Genomic DNA, 6,176 nt, shown 5'->3' with positions numbered 1-6,176 from the left:
TGGTGGCGATACGTGTTGGGCATCCGCGCTGCCCGCATCAGGACTCCATTCAGCTGCACATTATGCTTTGACACCATTGGTTACTGCACTTCTGGTAGACCCACGCTGTCATGCCTATATGTAGCCAGGTTATTTGACTTCACGGTGCTCATACTTGTTTGGGGCACTGTGGGTTTTATACTGCATATGGGGCTATAGCATATCTGTAAAGTTGTTGTTTCTTCTATTGGCTATGCTTTCATATGGTTTCCTAAATGGTTTGGGGGACGGGTGATACTGGGCCATATATTGCTGAGATATTTGTAGGGACTTATTAATATGTATTATGGTTCCGGAATCCTTCTATGTCCAGAAACTATCAATCTATTATGGTTGTATCTATTGTGTGACAATGCTGTCTATGTAGATACGGTGGTATTAGACACTTACTCTACTACTTGTGTGAGTTCTGTGCAGGCTATTAGCCTTATTATGGGCTTCTGTTTAGGGCATAATAATGCTTTTTTTAAATGTTTTTAAACGTTTGTGTTTTGCTACTTATATGTATTTTTTTCTAAATAAAGTTGTGTCTGAACTTGCGTCTTAACCTCATGTGTGGTGATCCCTGCCTATAAGACCTGGTCTGTTCTTCTTTTCTCTATTACTGGTCTAGTTTTAGGTCTTAGTGTGATCTCACTGTCCGTGGTGCCCCCTCAAAGTTATCTTTGTACAGATTGTTTATATGTGGTTTCAGTTTGTCCACATCTTCTGGGTGTTGGCACACGGACTCGTTTCTTTATTTATCAGCATTTGTGCTTAGTATTTGTGATTGTGATTGATTGGGCAGCAAGAGAGGCTGCGTGGAGTAATCAGGCAATCGGTATTTTCAATGAGGACACCTCTGCTATACGGCCAGGTGGTACTGAGGATGGTGATTTCCAAGTGGTGACTAAGGAGTTAACCAATTTACATAAGGCATTGACCAAATCATGGTGGAATGTCAAAACCCTAGATGAATACAAGAAAGCTGGGCTAGTTCCCAGGGGCCTTAGGGTGCAAATTTTCCCAGCATGGGAGGTACATTCCAAAAAACCTGGGAATCCGGATTATTGAAATGTTCTCACATTATCATAGACATGTTATTGGAGCATGATCAGGTGGTTTTGGGGACTTTGAGAGACAAAATTAAATTGTGCATGGGCAAACTGGATACGTTTGATAAGAAAACATTGGTGGAACCATTTCAGGCTCAACTTAAGTCTGCAATAGACATCTTTGAGAAAGAGGTTATTTCAAAGAAAAAACTAATATTTAAGAGGGACCAGTTGGATTTCAGGAGTGGGCGGGCTTTCAAGTGGACCCACAGGGGAAACAGGAGGCCTGGTGCCTTTGCAGGCCCAATGCATGCTAATGCCACCACAGCGCTTGAGGTACCATCTAGTGATGATTTTTATCCACGGAACGGAGCGACACCGAAGGCACCATAGGAGGGGCCGTAGGAGGAGACATTGCCCAAAAAAAGCGCACAAGGAACTACAAGGCATGGTCTCCCCGCTACAAACGGGAGACATGGCAGAACAGGAGACGCTAATATTGAACACGGCACTCCATTCTCCTCCAGTTGCCGGTAAGTTGCAAATAATAAATTTGTCAGACTATGTCGTGTCGGACTGTGAGATCTCGGTGCTGGAAAAAGGTCTTTCCTTCTGCCCGACCAGTGGTTTGGATAAATTTACGTTTATCAAAGATGTTTACCTCTTTTGCAGACAGCTCACCTTTAAATTACTTTTTCATCGGCCCTCTGCCAAGGATGATCTTCCCCTTTCTGACAGACTGATATTGAGAGATCTACTGGATTTACTAGATGAAGGTGAGGAAGGTCAACCCAGACGAACATTCACGGGGAGGCTACCCTCCCAGGCTAACTCTCCATTTACACTGTGCCCAGCAGTAGTGTTTCTTTGACGCTGTCTGTAGAGAGGTACACCAGTTGAAACTTGATCCCAATAAGGGTAGGAACCTCAGTAAGGAGGAGCATTCTATTATAGCTAGACTTGGGTCGAATAGAGACTTTGTGATTCGGGAGGCGGACAAAGGGGGTAATCTAGTTATTTGGCCGGTTGACCTTTATGTACAGGAAGCCATGCGCCAATTACATAATACAGATTGCTACCAAATTCTCCCCTCCGACCCTACAGGTGTTTTCCAGGTGAAACTAAACCAGTTGTTGGATACCGCACATATGCACAATATCATCAATAAACGGGAGAAAGAATTCTTGACAAACCGCCACCCCAGGACTCCGACCTTTTACATGCTCCCAAAGGTCCATAAGTCGCTACAGGTCCCCCCAGGTAGGCCTATTGTGTCGGGGATAGGAGGGTTGCTTGAGCGACCGTGCATATACATTGATTTTTTTCTTCAGCCTCTTGTGTTAACCCTGAAGTCATATGTGAGAGACTCAACATTTCTTATTTCACAGCTTCAAGATTTGGAGGTTCCCCCCAACACTTGGCTTTTGACTCTCAATGTAGAGTCACTTTATACGTGTATAAGTCATGAACTGGGTATACAAGTCGTATCATTCTTTTTGTACCAGAATACAACGGGGGATAGAGGACATGATTCATTCTTATTGGACCTTCTACTGTTTATACTGGACAAGAATTTCTTCGTCTTTGACCGTGTCTTCTACAGGCAAGTGAGGGGCACAGCGATGGGGGCTCGGTGTGCCCCGGCGTATGCCAACCTTTTCTTAGGGTGGTGGGAGGCCACCAGGGTGTACTGTCTAGAGCAGGGGTCCCCAACCCGTAGCTCGTGAGCCACATGTGGCTCGCCTGCCCCTGACATGTGGCTCAACGACTATCACAGAAAAAAAGTCCCTAGGGACTGTACAGCGGCGCGGGAGCGCTATTTGTAAGGCCCCGCCTCTTCACGTGACGTCTCGCCGCTCAGGAGAAGCTCCATTTGACATTAACCCAACCGGCACTCACAAGGCCTATGGCTTCCAGCCAATCACCTCTCCCCACTCTTCTTCTTGCTTACAGGAAGCCCGTGTTGCTATTGGTGGTTGTGCGGAGATGAGCGATTGGATGTTCCTCAACTACAGTGGGCGGGAACGCGAGTGGCAGGGATGCGTTGTCCCGGTTACCTGTCCCGCGCCGGTCATGTTGTTTCGCCCGGTGTTCCTGACGTGTAGTGACGCGGGCCTCTTCTGTGAGGCTTCCCGCTCTACTTCTTCTCGGTTGGTCTTATGGTGGGGCTGTTCCTGACCGCAGTGTAATATCTGCATAGAGGAGCCATGTCTCACCGGCTGTCTAAGGAGGAGTTGGATGAGCAGTTTGAAGAGTTCTTAAAAGAGGTAACTCACAAGGATCTGCACTATCCCGGGGCACTAGGACCCTGGGCACTGGCCGCTGCCTCACACCTCTCACAACGTGACGGCATATGTCAGCTACAACAGAGCTACCAATGGTGTGTGTGGTGCCGGCTTCTGCCCTTCCACAGCTACCTGCGATTATATATTATACTGTTATTACATGGCCACAGGTCTCCTTATTGCTCAGTGGTGCCATATCCTTAGGTTGGGATATTAGTGGGGGCTCCACATCAGGGACCAGCTCTGAATACAGTGTAGAGGTCATTCTTCGGCTCTGCAGCTCCGCTCCAAATGAAATGGATGGGGCTGATCTGCAGCACCCTGGTACATGGAGCTGTGCCAGATCTGTACGTTGTGGACCACTTACACATGTCCATACTGCTCTGTACTGGATGCCTAATGCAGGGGTCCCCATCCCGTAGCTCGCGAGCCACATGTGGCTTGCCTGCCCCTGACATGTGGCTCGCCGACGATCACAGAAAAAAAGTCCCCAGGGAGCCGCCCCGCTGCCTGTAATACCCACCAAGGGCGGGCGTCAGCACCCAGGCAAGTGCCAGGGCCCTGAGCAGGCAGGGGGCCTACTCGCCGTCGGGGACACTGGCGTGCTATGGTGCCGGCCCCCGTGAGTGGACCCCCCGCCTACTCCGGGCCCCGGCACTTGCGATACTTACCTCTCCCGGTTCCAGCACTGCAGTGTCTTCCATCCTCTGACTGTGACGTTCAGGTCAGAGGGCCCAAATATGGAGCAGTAATATAGGGAGGATCCTATGGGGCCAGTGATATAGGTAGCATCTTATGTGGCCAGTAATATAGGGAGCATCCTATGGGGCCAGTAATATAGGGAGCACCCTATGGGGCCAGTAATATAGGTAGCATCTTATGGGGCCAGTAATATAGGGGGCATCCTATGGGGCCAGTAATACAGGGAGCATCCTATGGGGCCAGTAATATAGGGAGCATCTTATGAAGCCAGTAATATAGGGAGCATCCTATGGGGCCAGTAATATAGGGAGCATCCTATGGGGCCAGTAATATAGGGAGCATCCTATGGGGCCAGTAATATAGGGAGCATCTTATGGGGCCAATTTAATATGGAACATCTTATGGGGCCAATTTAATATGGAGCATCTTATGGGGCCAATTCCATATGGAGCAGTATATGGAGCCAATTCCATATGGAGCAGTATATGGGGCCAATTCCATATGGAGCAGTATATGGGGCAAATTCCATATGGAGCAGTATTTGTGGCCAATTCCATATGGAGCAGTATATGCGGCCAATAATATATGAAGCATCTTATGGGACTGTTAAAGGGTATTGACTTTTAAGATTGCTACTTCCAATAGGAGGCACTAGAGTTCAATTTGCATAACAATAATGTAAAATCCATAAGGATAGAGTGAAAGCGAAAATTTGCATGTTATTATTTGTGCCTTCTCTAGGTTTTTCTATGACTATCTGCATTGTGGCTCTCGACCAACTTTCATAGCGGAATGTGGCTCTCAAGGTAAGAAAGGTTGGGGACCCCTGGTCTAGAGGGATATTCAAAACATGTTATCAGATGGCTACGGTACATTGATGATGTTATATTTATCTGGACAGGCACCCTGGATGAGTGACAGGAGTTTGTCAAGACACTCAATGACAATCCGTGGAATATCCGATTGACATCACAATATTCGCAAAAGGACATTGAATTTTTGGATCTGAAACTCAGTGTAAGGGAGACAAGAATTATGACCACGCTGTACCGGAAGCCTACGGCTACGAATAGCCTCCTGCACTTTACAAGTTTTCACCCCCATCATCTGAAGAGAGGAATCCCGAAGGGCCAATTCACTAGGGACCGTTCATGTCAGACTAATTTGATCAGCTTCTATGAAGAGGTAAGTTCTGGACTAGACCAAGGGAGCCCAGTGGATGTAGTGTATATGGACTTTTCAAAAGCTTTTGATATGGTGCCACACAAAAGGTTGTTACATAAAATGAGAATAATGGGGATAGGGGAAAATATGTGTAAGTGGATTGAGAGCTGGCTCAGGGATAGGAAACAAAGGGTGGTTATTAATGGAGCACACTCGGACTGGGTCGCGGTTAGCAGTGGGGTACTGTTGTGAATTAGACTTTTTTGGCTCCCTCTTGTGGTCACTAGTGATATGACTCTGGGATTGTCTTTCCTCAGTTTGGCACCCACCTGGGTCGTTAGTCCAGGGGTGTTGCTATATGAACTTCCTGAATTCTCAGTCTGGTGCCTGGCATCGTTGTAATCAGTCCTTCTGTTTGCTCCTGTCTGCTGGTCCTGGTTTTTGCAAAATTAAGCTAAGTCCTGCTTCCTTGTTTTTTGGTTATTTGCATTGCTCTTATTTTTTGTCCAGCTTGTACTAAATGTGATTCCTGTTTTTGCTGGAAGCTCTAGGGGGCTGGTATTCTCCCCCCGGGCCGTTAGACGGTTCGGGGGTTCTTGAATATCCAGCGTGGAAATTTTGATAGGGTTTTTGCTGACCGTATAAGTCATCTTACTATATTCTGCTATTAGTCAGTGGGCCTCTCTTTGCTAAATTCCTAGTTCATTCTTACGTTTGTCTTTTCTTCTTACCTCACCGTTATTATTTGTTGGGGGCTTGTATCCAACTTTTGGGGTCTTTTCTCTGGAGGCAAGAAAGGTCTATCTTTTCCCTTCTAGGGTTAGTTAGTTCTCCGGCTGGCGCGAGACGTCTAGAACCAACGTAGGCACGTTCCCCGGCTGCTGCTATTTGTGGTGCTAGGATTAGATATATGGTCAGCCCAGTTACCACTGCCCTATGAGCTGGTTTTTTG

At 47.1% G+C, this 6,176-nt stretch overlaps 1 long non-coding RNA gene across 1 annotated transcript; it reads left to right on the top strand.

Annotated features, from left to right (window-relative positions):
* Window positions 1–3,111: 3,111 nt before the first annotated feature.
* Window positions 3,112–5,080, top strand: LOC143793472 (uncharacterized). Its single transcript, XR_013220146.1, has 3 exons — window positions 3,112–3,340; window positions 4,802–4,866; window positions 4,962–5,080. It is a non-coding gene; the product is annotated as an uncharacterized LOC143793472 (long non-coding RNA).
* The last annotated feature ends 1,096 nt before the right edge of the window (window positions 5,081–6,176 follow it).

Source organism: Ranitomeya variabilis, chromosome 1, assembly GCF_051348905.1.
Source record: "Ranitomeya variabilis isolate aRanVar5 chromosome 1, aRanVar5.hap1, whole genome shotgun sequence".
NCBI classification, from domain to species: Eukaryota; Metazoa; Chordata; class Amphibia; order Anura; family Dendrobatidae; genus Ranitomeya; species Ranitomeya variabilis.
Note: the sequence above shows the minus strand (reverse complement) of the source record. Positions and strands in the feature narration are given on the sequence as shown.